Raw genomic sequence first — 13,885 nt, 5'->3', positions numbered from 1 at the left:
TTGTCATTTCTGTGATCACACATGGCAATGGTCAGCTGGCAGAAATTTTTCGTGTCAAATTTTTCAGTGCTGAATAATTTTTGGTAGGATTACTCTAGATAATTTCCACTGTGGATAACTATTACTCTATTACCCTGCAATAATTTTTTGTCTTTCTTCATAGCTATGAATGTAGTCTTCATGGAGGACTTTTGCTTTAATCTGAAGTCAGTTACCTGGAATCTTCGTGCATTTCTTTGTGCTAGGGTAAAATAGAGAGTCCTGTGATAAGGCAAGATTTTGATTTTTCTTTCAGAAAAGTTTTGGTAAAGAAATAGAAGGGAAGAAAAAAAGCTATCCTTTTCTATTGCCCATCATGACTTCTGTCATTATTTGTATCTTTGCCATTGGGATAATCCTTAAAAGCTGAGAAAAAGGAAAGAACCAGTTCAAGGTTAAAAGCTTGAGAAAAAGGAAAGAAATCCTTAAAAGCTGAGAAAAAGGAAAGAACCAGTTCAAGGAAGTTTTGATAACAAGAATGCTGCTTTTCAAGGATGTCAGGATATTGTGCAGTTCCTCATGGATAGATACATATATCAGAAAAATTTTGAGAAATCTTTGTATAATTTACATATCTTTATATGTTAATTTTTCTGTTAAAATTATTACTGGGCAAGAAATAAAATTAGGAAAAAAATTAGAAATAAAATAAATAAAATTATGGCGTTTGTTGAACTAAGAAGACTATTCAGTGCCGGGACACTTACCTTCGTTCCTTAAACAACCAGGAATTTCGTTCCTCTTATTTTCCTTACCTGATTTCTATTTTTACATTTCATCTATTTCTCTTTTTCACGTCTTGTAAATGATGAATATTATTTTCACCAGCACCTGGGGCTAGACAATAATTTGTCTTTCCTTAGGAATAGAATGTAAGTTAGATATTACTAAGTTACAAGGGGAGATAATGAATTGTTTTGCCTAGAAAAATATCAACATTGAAGATTTTTCAACATTTTTTTCAGACAAAAAAACTCCAGATGTAAATGAACTATTTTTGCTAGCTTGTGGAAAGCCAATTCTGATGGAGTTTGAATCAACTGTGATAATTGTGTATTGTTTCTTTTTGTGTGGAGTTGCTTAACATTCCAGTCTGAAACTGCTACCTTGATTTAAAAGGCCATGGTACTGCAACAGGAAGGGATAAAAAGGTGCCAACAAAAAGCATTTTCCTTCTCCCATTCCTTCAGAAATAGCCACGTTTGGAAAAAGTAGTGTTGTATTTTTGGGTAAATTTAGCAAAACAAGGAAAACTTGTACATTGTCCAGGTAAAGCACTGCTGGATTTGCGTGTTGGATGGTAATCAGGGTTTCCTTGCTTGGCCAAATAACTACTGAGCAGTGAAATGGTTATTCAGAAGGACCCATCTTGCCTGACTGCAGTAGTGTAGAAGCTTAGCATGAGCATGTTCTCTGCAGACTTACTTTATATGGGAAGTGGAGACAGATGTCTGCTTTAAACAGTTTTTTTGTTGTTGTTTTGTGTGTGACATATCGAAGTGGTCACCTTTTTCTGTCAGGAAGGCTAATTGCCCTGGATGCTTTGTACAGATGGAACAGCTGATTTTTGCAATGCTGAAATTAGGTACAAATAGTCTCTTTTTAGGTGTTTTGTACAAGTTGAAAGTTCTTTGTTATTCTGTAAATTCATTATTTGAAGAATAAAGTATTGGACCTGCATATGTGTACATTATTTTATTTTTACAGTGCAGCATAATACTGCTAAAAGAAGTTGGAAACCTTTAACCCTGACATGTATAGCTATTATATTGTTACTAAGAATTAAATTATTTTGTTTCATCATTCTTCTACTTCCAGTCATGTTTGAGGTTATTCCTAAAGAATAAAATAGAGCTATCACCTACAGGAACTTTTGTGGATTTTTATTTTTCTATAGTTTAGTGTTCAGTAAAATTGTTGGTGATTTGATCTCCTTTGTAAGCAGTTAATACTTTTTAATGACCACAGCTGTGTTAGAGAAGATACCTTATATCCTTTTAATCAATTGTTTTTCATTTCTTTTCACAGAAGTGTCCAATCTTCAGAATAGCTTGTTTAAATGTAAAATATTGCAGTGTGTTTTATATATGGTGGAGCACTGATAAAGGGCATGACCTGAAATTCTTGGCAATATTTGGAGTACTTAAGTGTGCTGTGGGTTGCTCCTTGAAGGCCATCGTGGTTAATGCACTCTGGATATGAATGCTCAGAACGCTCTTTCCCTTGCCCCACGTGCACTGTTACAGCACTTTCTCTGAAGGAGGTATTGGTGTGTATATTGTCAAAAAAAAAAATCTGTTTTTGCAGTAGTGCTGCAGTCTGCAGAGTGGGTGCTGGTTTCTCCAGGGAGCTACAGCAAGAACATTCTTAGGTGTGCTGTAGTTTGTTAAGGAAGTGTAGCTTTGTAGCTGTCAATTGCTCTTCTGTCACTCAACTAACCACATCCATTTATATTCTGTAGTTTCAGGGAGAACCTTCAAAAGCTGCTGATCAGAGTAATGAATTGAAGGATAGGTAGTAAATTCTGAAGAGGAAATGAAAACAGATAAGGCCAGAGGATAAAAAACCCTTTGCTTCATAAGTTATGTGGAAAGAACGCAAATATGAGGTAAAAATATACAGATATGTCCATGCATAGGAAAGGCAGAAAGGAGAAAAATCTGAAAATGAGAAATAAAAGGTGAAAAAAATGAAAACAAGAAATGAAGTAAACAAAACACTTTGTGTGTATTAGCTGCCATATCCAGTAATCTAGGGATGCATATATAGTATTTATGAAGTAAATACTCTACATGTGAAAAAAATATTGTAAACCTGTAGGCTTTGCACTACAACTCTTTCTTTTTGAGTAAAAAAAAGAGAATTCCACAGTGTATTAAACTACCTATGCAGAGATAAAAGCTTGAGATTTTAGCCCAGAATGCCCCAAACATTGAAAAAAGCAGATGTCATGACTATTTCACCATGATTTCTGATATGAAGCAGGTTTCACTGCAGACATTTTTTTTTCTTGTCCTACATAGCCTTAGCCTGAGAGGCAGTGAGAATTCAGGGTATGAGTTTTCTGAATGTAGAGTGCTAAGTAAGGGACTTTGTTTTTGAGAGGGGGATGGGAGTGAAGGCAGAGGCATCAGGCTAAGGATGGTTTTTGGTGGCTTATTAACACCTGAAACATCCTAACTAAAAAGAATTCTTTATCCTTCAGCTAAAATGGAAGACAGGTGTGTGAGTAGTTCTTTTAGCAAACATTCAGTGATTTGAATTTATTTTTCTAGCTAGTCAAAAAGTCTTTTATTGTGGGCTATAAGAATGCTTGTCTTTAGCTTATAAAATTAAAGTGATTTTGGGCAACAGGATATACTCAGGAAGCTATTGTGGAAAGAAGAATCCAAAGTAGACTGCATTATATGTAAAATGTAAAATAATTTTAAAAAGTAATTTGAGTGCATTAAATGGAAGCTTTGCTTAATGGAGCAAAGTGAGCAAAGAAATTTTGAACAGCTGGGAGTATGTGCTGTTTTAAATACACAGCTTTTATACATGCATGTGAATTAAAATTGGTGCTCTGTATTGCTCAGAGAAATTAAGATGTTAGTATAATCATCAGTGATTTTGTGTTTAAAACCTAAGGATAATTGGTACTGTGCACTGCAGGAAAATCTCAGAGTTTGCTTTTTATTTCTTTAGTGTTTCTTTCAGATGAATTTAGATATGGAAGGGTATGTTTGGTCACGGGTTTGCTAAGCTGGTGAAGAGACCTTTTGAACTAAACTTTCTGGGAAAGGGGAACTGCAATACATCTTAACACTTTGCTACCAGAGCTAGAGGAGAAGCCAGAGGTCAGAGAGGGTGTGCAGAGCAACAGGAGAGGATCTCAAGGGTGGCACAAAGGAATTCCAGTCAGTAAGTCAGCTTCACAGGGGCCCAGCTTAAATGCCTCTAGCATAGAATTAAACAAGGAGTTAAATGTGTGCACACTTGCAGGGCTGTGATCTACCTGGCATGACAGAGATGTTTTTTGTTAGCTCCTGTGACTGGAGTGTTGGAATGGAAAGATCCAGGCTTTAGGGGAGATGGGAAGGGGTGTTGCTTTCTGTGTCCATGACCATCTGGAGTGCATGGAGCTCCCTTGGGGGCCGATGAGGAGTTTACTGAGAATTATGGGTCAGGACTAAAGGGAGGGCAGGACAGGGGACATTGTAGTGGGGGCTGCTACAGGCCTCCTGACCAGGAAGACTGAGGGGATGGATGAGGCCCTCTATGGACAGATAGGAATGGCCTCATTTTAACAAATCCTGGTTCCTGTGCAGGACTTCAACCAATCCAATACCTGTTGGAGGGACAGCACAGCAGGGCATAACCATTCCAGGAGGTTCCCGGAATGTGTTGATGACAACTTCCTTCTCCAAGTGATAGAGGAGCCAGTGAGGAGAGCTGCTCTGCTGAACCTTGCTCTAAACTACAAGGAGGCTCTGATGGGGAATGTGAATCTGAAGGGCAGTCTTGGCTGCAGTGACCATAAAGTAGTGGAGTTCAAGATCCTTAGGGCAATGAGGAAGAAGCACAGCAAGCTTGCTACCCTGAACTTCAGGAGAGCAGAGCTGGCCCTCTTCAGGGGTGTGATTGGCAGAGTACCTTGGGATAAAGCCCTGGAGGGAAGAGGAGCCCAAGAAAGCTGGTTGAAATTCAAGGATCACATCCTCCAAGCTCAGGATGCATCTCAACAAACAAAAATTTGGGCAAAATCACTGAGAGGCCTGCATGGATGAGCAGGCTGTTCCTTGGTAAACTCAAACACAAAAGGAAGCCTGCAGAAGGTGGATGCAGGGATAGTTAGCCTTGCAGAAATTTTCTGAAGAGTCAGAGATCAGGTGAGGAAAGCTGAAGTCCTGATCAATTTAAATCCAGCTAGGGACATCAAAGGCAACAGGAAAATCTATCACTGGTAAAAAAAAGGTGAGGGGAGGAAGGGAACCAGGTCACCCAATATATGAAGAAGGCTGACATACTCCACAACTTTCTTGCCTCAGACTGGCAGGGATGGCAGTCACACTGACCTGAGTTGCAGGATGCAAAGGCAGAGACTGGAGGAGTTAGGAACCACTCACTGTAAAAGATCAGATGTGAGACTTTCTAGGGAAACTAAGGGTCCATAGGACCTGATGAGGTACAACTGTGGGTCCTGTGGGAACCATCCAAAGAAGTGGCAAAGCCACTACCTATCATATTTGGAGAAGCTGTGACAGTCTGGTGAAAGTTCTGGAAAAGGGGAATCTTAACCCTCATTTTTAAAAAGGTAGATAAGGAAGACCTTGGAAACCACAGGTCAGTCAGTGTTACCTAAGTGTCCAGGAGAAGTTCCTCTTGGAAACTGACTGATTTGTGTCAGCCCAAATGGCCTTCTATGGTGGGATGACAATGTTGGTGGATACAGTAAGAGCAACTGATACTGCCTTCTGAGAACTGTGAAGAACAAATGACACTTTCCAACGTCATAATCTGTAAACTGGAGAGATGTGTGTGTGGTGGTTGGATCACTAATGGGATAGAATATAAGAAGATACTGTGGAAAGTAATCTCACCCCTAAGGAGTTGCAGCTGGGCCAATTATCAAAGGTTAGGATCAGGCCTGACTTTAGCAGGCCACAGCTGTAACCAGTGAGAAGAAGAGTGCTGTAAAAGAGTGGGGTGGCTGGTTGAGAAGGGAACTGGAGTCAGTTGGCTGCTTTGTGAGGAAGAAAGAGTCAGTGCTTGGAGAGCAGCCTGTGAGAAAACACCAAGAAGGTATGAAACTTTTATGATAAGGGGACAACAGTATGGAACCCCTGCGATAAGATGACAGCGGATCATGGATGGCTGCTTTGAAAGGGTTGTGGGTCAACATCTTGATGTCCAAATGGAGAAGACTGACATTCCCTGGGGGTTGGTGTTGGCACTGGTGCTGTTCAGCATTGTTGTTGACATGGATAGTGGGATCAAGGGCGCCCCCAGTAAGTTTGCCAACCAAACCGAGCTGTGGGGTGTGATCATAATGCTGGAGGGAAGGGATGGCATCCAGAGGGGCCTGGACAGGCCTGAGAGATAGGCCTGTGTGAACCTCATGAATGAAGTTCAGCAAGGCCAAGGTCCTGTGCCTGGGTTGCTGCACCCAAGCACAAACACAGGCTGGGTGGGGAATGGACTGAGAGCACCCTGGGGAGGACTTGGTGTGTTGGTGGATGAGAAACTCAACATGCCCATCCATGTGTACTTTCTGCCTGGAAAGCCAGCCACATCCTGGGCTGCATCACAAGAAGCATGGCCAGCAGGTTGAGGAAGGTGATTCTCCTACTCTCGTCTACTCTCGTGGTACTCCACCTGGGATGCTGCGTGCACGTCTGGGGCCCCCTGCATAAGAAGGACAGGGATGAGAGGGACCAAGTCCGGAGAAGGGACTTGGAAATGGTTGGGGTCTGATGTGCCTCTTCTGTGAAGACAGGCTGAGGGAGTTGGGGTTGTTTAGTTTGGAGAACAGAAGGCTCTAAAGAGACCTTAGAGAAACCTTCTGGTACATAAAGGGGGCTGCAAAAGAGCTGGAGAGGGAGTTATTACAAGGGCCATGTAGTGATAGGAGAATGGGGAATGGCTTCAAAGTGAAAGGGAGGAGATTTAGACAAGATGTTAAGAACAAATCCTTTACTGTGAGGTGGTGAGACTCTGGAAAATGCTGCCCAGAGTAGCTGTGGATGCCTTATTCCTGGAAGTGTTCAATGCTATGCTGGACAGGGCTTTGAGTAACCTGGTCTACATAAAGGTTCCCCGTCCATGGCAGGAGAGTTAGACCCAGATGACCTTTAAGATGTCTGGCATCCCAAAACATTCTGGGCTTTTAAAGTATCTTCTACTTTTTGAGTGTTCCAGCAACCTTTTCAAAAATCTGACTGGGATAAGAAGTGTTAACTTTAGATCCTGATGCCTCAGTCTCTGTAAGGTTCATTAGACTTTGATACTCTTCGCCAATTTGCTTTTTGATGCTCTTGAAACCTCACTTCTTTTGAATAAGTGTGAAGGAAGTTACAGATTGGTTTAGTCCCATCTTCCTATTTTCTCCAGTGAAACTAGAAAAAATGTGGTATTTATATGGAGTCAGAAATTGCATTTTGTTTAAAACCTCCAGTGCCGTTTCATTGCAGTGATTTAAAATTAATAGATTACAGTTTTCCTTACAGAGAACAGTTTATCCACTAATGCCACATGGCAAAGTAGCTTTACAGCACAGTAGCTTTTATTCTGAAGTCGGACCCCTTTTTTGTTCAGATTGAATGTACCCGCAGGCTTTAGATTTGTGACTTCTCCTAAATTAGGGTAGCCTGAAGATGAGCTCTCTAGTTCTTGGCAAGTCCTAAGCTCTTTTTTCAGAGTTTTTGTCATGCAGAGCTGTGACCATCTGGTGGTAGATGTCTTACTTTTTCCTTCTGGAAGTGTACTTTTCCTCAGTGAACCTAAATATTCTCTAATCCCATTGAGAGTAAAATTGTAAACTCTTCTGAAGAGCCCTGGCAATGTTTTTTATCTGGATAGAATGCTCTTATTTTCTAACAGTGTCCTGGAAAGAAAGCTTACTTAATCTGAACTGTTAAGATGAACTCCAGTTCTTCAGTTTTATTTCCGTATCTTCTCTCAGTGGCCAGTTTCTTATTCTAGGTTACTAGAGGTCTAGATTATTCTGACATCTAAACAAAAGATTGCTTTTGACTGTGTGTGTATGTTTTTCTTGTGAAGTGTGTATATGTTCACAAAGAAAATGGTATTTTTTTCCACTTTATATTTTGAAAAACAACACAAAGTCCTATAGAATGGATGGGAAACAATGCCACATTTCTCTGGAAAGGAAAGAATAAGACAGTTTCAAAAGGTTACTTATTTAAAAAGGTGTTTTGATGCTACAATTAATGTAACTGGTGAAGAAACCTTGGATCAGGACTACTATTCCCTGGATACTGGTTAGATCATCATAATACAGAATTGTGTGAAGAAAAGCCAGGCAGATATTCTGGGGCATTTCCCACTCTTCTCTTCCCATGATTTTTTTACAGTAGCTTATATTGCTGGCAAATGCCTAGCTTGTAATCCTTTTTGCACGTATGAAAGATACACCTGGAGAGGGAAGGCTTTGTGTAACTTGTTATTCCCAAATCTGTTCTTTTATAACAAAAAGACCGTCCATTTACTCTGCTGTGTACTTAAGTATCAAAAGTACTTAAGATAAAAAAGCAAAAGCCACAAAGGCATAATGCTGTCATTTCAAAATGATACAAAGGCACTTCAGAGCAGCCAGTAATATTACAGGCTTTATCAGCATTGCATCAGTTCTTTCCTTCATAAATCTTTCACTACACAAATCAAATAGATATTTGACAAAAGTGATGTAAGGGAAAAGATGTTACAAATCTCCAGTACAGTTAAAATGACTGCAACTAAGGAAGGTAATTATTTCGTCATTCCATTCACAGTTCCCCATTTCATCTAGAAAAACAATTATTGAGAAAGACTTTGTAATTTTGAGGCCATGCTCATTGCAGGCTGTTTCAGACTAAGTAGTTGGCTCAGGTGCAAGAACACCTCTTACTACCCAAGTCATTGGAATTTTTTTGAGGTCGATTAGGTTTTTTTCCCCCTACTTAATTGCACATAGAAAATCCTCCTTTACTTGGCTGTATTACACAGAATACACAAGCAGATATTTACCAATCTTGCTTTAGCTGGTAGGCAGTCACTAGAGGGTAATATATTCTCATCTCACTTTTGGTCTTTCCAAATCCTCTAGCAGCTGCCTCTGTGCATTTATTTAGTATGTGAGGCAGAATTGGCAGCTTTTTGAATGTTTGCAATCAGAATACTTTTGTTGGATGTTGCAATAATGGGGCTGCAGCATTGCCTGAAATCTTCATTGGAATAAACTGTTCATGTCAATGCTGTTGGCAAATAAAGCCTGTATTTTCAGCAAACTCTTGAATTCTTGAGTTTTTTAAATTTTCATATACTTGAAACCCTTTGTTCAAAATAAAGCCCCTTTGAGAATTTACCAGGCGAATTGCTTGCAAAGAAGGATGACATTAATTTTGGATGTGATGAGAAGTGTGTGGTTGAGGCATGTGTTTGTTTCAGACCATTGCAATTTGGGGAGAAGAAAATGGAAAGGAATTTTTTTTTTTTAAGTACCTTGGTCTCCTGTTGCGTACTGGTCAACTTGATGTGTTGCTGCTCAGAACCACAGAGAATTATGTAGTCTCAAATAATGCTTATCAGAAGAGTGTCTGTCTAGAACCAAAAACTGTGAAATTTTTAATGTGCTATTTCTATTCAGCAGTCAGACCTGATCTTCTACAGAATCTGAAATGGCTTCTTATCTCATTTGACAATTTAGTAGCTACAGATTATTTTAGGTTTGTTCTGTTCTGCTGTGAGTTTTTTCATCCATCTCTTGCGTGAAATGTTCTCAAAGATTCTACTGAATCAAATTCTCTACCCTTAGAAGTGCATAGTGGTAACAATTTGCTTTTGAGTGGTAGTTGTCACTTACCTATACAGACAAATTCACAAGTGCTTTTGAGAAACTCCACTAATTTTTTCAGAGTTCTCTTTTATCCTCTGGTTTATGAATTCTAGTGGCATAAATCAGTTTGTTATTCTGTTCTTCAGAACTCTCTGCCCTCCATTTGCACCTTTTTATCTTTTCCAGGAGATTAAAAAGTTACATTCTGTTAGTTTTTAAAATATCTTAAACCTGGCCAATGACTGGATCTGTGCAAGTGATTAGGTAGACACTCAGAGGTATGTAGCTGGAAACTGTACAAGGAATACCAATTTAACAGCTGCAGTTGTGTGCTAAAAATATGAGGGCTTAGATGACGAACTGTAAAAGTAATTGTAACATACCTACTGCCTTCCAATGACACTGATCCCTAAGTGCACCCTTGTCTGAACATAGCCAGCCTTGGAATTGGCCACCAGAGGGCAAACTAAATGTGTGTGCTCCCCACTTCTATATCTTCTTGAAAATCAGCTGCAATTCTTCATGTCAATGCTATTAGATTTTTTTTTCCCTCTAAATTATGGCAAATGTTTTTTAAAGAAAATATTTTTTTTCACTGAAGAGGTCATCTTGTCTTGGCTCATTGTGTAGCAACAATAACCTGAAAAACCACCTTTGAAACAGCATGTTTCATAGAAATGATGTTAAACATCACCAGGCTAGTTTTACATCTTACTGCTGGATGGCATGTGCAAGCAGAAGATCATCTGTGAGTCTTTTGCTTGTTTTCATGATCAGAAAGAGCATTAATCAGTATTAGGCAATTAAAGAGGTTCATGTTTACAGTAGGAAGTCTTTAGTCATGTAAGCTTGGGAATAACTATTCTGAAGTCCATTTCCCTGATGCTGCAGACACAGACATTCTTCCTGATAAAATTTTGTTCTGTAACTAAAAGTAATTCTCGGAGTTTCCTTTTATACTTGCATAGAACTTTGATATTTACTTTCCCTTTAAGGCAAATCACTTTACTAGACAAAAATGCACAGAAGTTTTGCTCAGGCAGGTACTGAATTTGTTCTCAGTGTAGGTATGAAAGATGACACATCTCAGTGTTCATACATTTGTAGGCCAGTAGAAATACACAGGGTAGATACCTTTGGAGAATTATGTACAAAATTAAAATATAGAAAGAATAAATAAAAGCATCTACTCTAAACCTTTCAACTGCTTAACAAGCAGGGAATTGACTACAGTCATGAAATTCATTAGCTTAAATTGGTATTATCTTCTGCCATTGTGTACTGATGGATAGATCTTAATTTTAATTTGTCTTTCTGTGAAAGAGTATCTTTCCTATTTGACATAAAATTATAGTTGTCAGATGCATAGTATATGTAATGAAATTCTATCTCATTGGAAGGGAACGGTACGATGATTTAATTAGAAAATGTGGATTTATTAGCCCTTATGTGCAAGACAGTAATTAATGTGGACTGTATGTTTATCATAACATTTTTCTGTTATTCTTTGTAAACATTTATAAATACATTTGTTGAGCTTTTCCTTTGGGATTCATGCAGCTTTGCAGGAATTTTGGATTTGATTCATATACAGTTGATAATTTTATAATTAGAAGAACTGAATGAATTAATTAGAAAACTGAATAGGTGGAAAATGATCCTGACAGAGTATGTTAAATATTTGACAAGTTTTCAGTGGGTCTGCTTTGTAGATGATGTTGTAATATAATCTAAAATACATTTTATTTACAATATAATATTTCTGTAATGTCTGGGAGAGGAAGATTTTGAACCTCTACATCTGTGTACAGCTACCTACTAACATGAATTGTAGTAAAGGACCATTTTCATTAGTGGCAGCTGGATATATTTTCCACATCTTGGCCATATCCATTGTATTTCACAGACATTTTCTCTTGAAAGATTGGGTGGATAAGATGAACATGTCATTGTCTGGAGGTATGTCCTGAGTCATTAAAAAAACCAAAAAGCACAAAAAAGGCTAGAAAGTCTCTTAAAGCAGGAAAGTGACAAGCTTAAAATACTTGCTTGTGCCTCATCTCTGTGGTGAATGAAAGAACTTTAAGACTCATTTGATACATTTAATGCTTGTCTTTTCAATTAAAACAAAGCATGTAAAGAGTCCAAATCCTCTCTGTTATTATGGTAAGTCTGTATGTATAAAAAATATATTTTGTTCCTTTTTTTTCCCGAATACTCTGTATTCAATATATTATTTTTATTAAAATAAGATGTTTGAAATTAAAAAAAAAAACAGGTTTTGGGAGTGTTCCTTCAGGATATCTAAGAAAGGGCTTTGAAGATCCCGTGTAGCAGGCAGCCTTTCATTATAGAAAAGAATTGATGACATTACAATTGGAACAATAGTCTGCATTGATTTTCATGGCATCATAATAATGTGGGGGATAATTTTTTAATACCTTAATACAAATCTGGTTATTTCAAGAAAAAAAAAATCAATTCCTATTGTAGTACAATTTCATATTTAAAACTCAAATGGTGTTTCTAGCATATGCAGCTGAAGGAAGCATATCTGTGATCTTACACGAGACTCTTTCCTGACTGAATGGTAAAACATATTCAAATTAGTTTAGAAGTTGTTTTTATGGCATTTCTTCCAACTCCTGTCCAGTTTGAACTCTTATCTGTACTATTAATGAACATTTAATTTCTCTTTCTTCTCCCTCAGACTTGACCTACCTGCTCATGCACTTGAATACATGCAGGGATGTCTACTCCAAATGACTCCTGGAGGGGAAAAGTTTTTTTAAAAGTGATAGTAAAAATAGAAACTTGATGCATTTATTGTTGCATTACTTGCATTTCTTGAACAGGGTATAGTGAACAGCTCTAAAGGAGGCGATTCATGACGCATCAGCTGAATTATTGAAACTAAAGAATTCCCCAGAAGTGTTGTGTTCACACACTAACAGAGGGTTTTCCAGATACATCAAAAAAACTGACAGAGATGTTTTTCCTTTCTGTGCCTTTTCTATTCCTAATATAAGTTCTTGCTGCCCCTGTATGAGATGGGTGGCAATTCAAGGATGGAACGTAGGAAAGAAAAAATGTCTTTTCAAAACTGGCTCAGATACATTCCTGACAACTTGAATCTTAATGGCAGAGAATGCATGGTGGCTTTGTTTTCTCTTACAACTAATCTTGTTTTTCTATCATTATGAACATGTGCTGTATATTTAACTATGTGATCCTGCATTTTTGAAGGCAGTTTTGCTTGTTTATTTAACAAACTGTCTTACTTTCAAGGTTCTTTTTATTATTATTGTTTTAGTAATGTGCACTCAGTGAATTATAGACTGCACCTTAATGAAGTAATTATTGAGGGAAGAGCAGTCTGCATCCACTGTATAATTGTCTTTTGCTGGGTAATGCAATCAAATTTGTAGTTACACTCAATCAGCTTTTTGTGTCTCTTCTCTAGGGTCTTCTAAGTGGATTGTTCTAAAAATAAACCAGTTGGTATCTTTGATAGTGTAAGTACTGTGGGGATTTAAAGCTTAAGATCTTTTAGAGGAAAAAACCCCAATGCCTTCATTGATAGAGAGATCCACAGATGCCTGTTGCTTTTTGTGATGCTGGCTATTAGCAGTCTGCTTTGTAGTTCTTCCACGTTTGAATTAAATGTGGAGGTTTTCAGGAGTCAGTTATGATCTTGTCTTCTAATAAAACTTATTTGGACTTTATATTCCTGAAAAATAGTGTCTGAAGTAACTGTATCAATGTCTCTGGAATGTTCTCTACAGATGTACCAGAGTTGACAGAAGAAATAAGATCAATTTTCTTTAAGCTATGCAAGAATTATGCTGTTTGGAACCAATATGTTCAGTCCACATATCAAACATTAGATATATTTGTAACATTTAGATTGTGGTAAGATTGCATGCAAATGTCTATATTTTAGTTCTCTCCTTTAGTATTTCTGTCACAATCAAATAAGCGGTAAGGAATAAGTAAAGTGTAGGGCATATATGCCCCTGATTTGAATGTAGCTGTCCTGCTGGGCCTTAAGCTGTATGTCCTGCTCATATGTTTATAGCTTTGTATGAAACATGTTTGAAACATACAATGTTTGCTTGCAGATGGAAGCCGGTGTTGCACAACTGTAGAGGTTGTGCTAGCCATTGGCTTGTCCTTTGTGTTCTTTTTTGCTCCTGTTTTGTCTACAGTCTTTTAGCATAAAAATATGGAGAAAATGAAAAATTGTACACGGTCACCAACCCACTGATCATAAAAAGAAAGTCTCTTACATCCATAGTAATTGCTTCTTTA

General features: G+C 38.0%; 1 protein-coding gene across 3 annotated transcripts in view; it reads left to right on the top strand.

Moving 5' to 3' along the window:
- The window catches only part of SPOCK3 (SPARC (osteonectin), cwcv and kazal like domains proteoglycan 3), a 167,081-nt gene that overhangs the window by 20,473 nt on the left and 132,723 nt on the right, over positions 1-13,885 (top strand). Inside the window, exon 1 of one of the 3 annotated variants that reach the window (XM_059470785.1) lies at positions 5,773-5,823. The exons of the other annotated variants lie outside the window; for them this stretch is intronic. The gene's annotated coding sequence lies outside the window, so the exon portion shown is untranslated. Of the gene's footprint in view, positions 1-5,772; positions 5,824-13,885 lie in introns of those variants that run through there. 3 annotated transcript variants of the gene reach the window in all.

Source organism: Ammospiza nelsoni, chromosome 4 (genome assembly GCF_027579445.1).
Source record: "Ammospiza nelsoni isolate bAmmNel1 chromosome 4, bAmmNel1.pri, whole genome shotgun sequence".
Lineage (NCBI taxonomy): Eukaryota > Metazoa > Chordata > Aves > Passeriformes > Passerellidae > Ammospiza > Ammospiza nelsoni.
The sequence above is the reverse complement of the archived record's forward strand: the minus strand, read 5'-3'. Positions and strand labels throughout refer to the sequence as shown.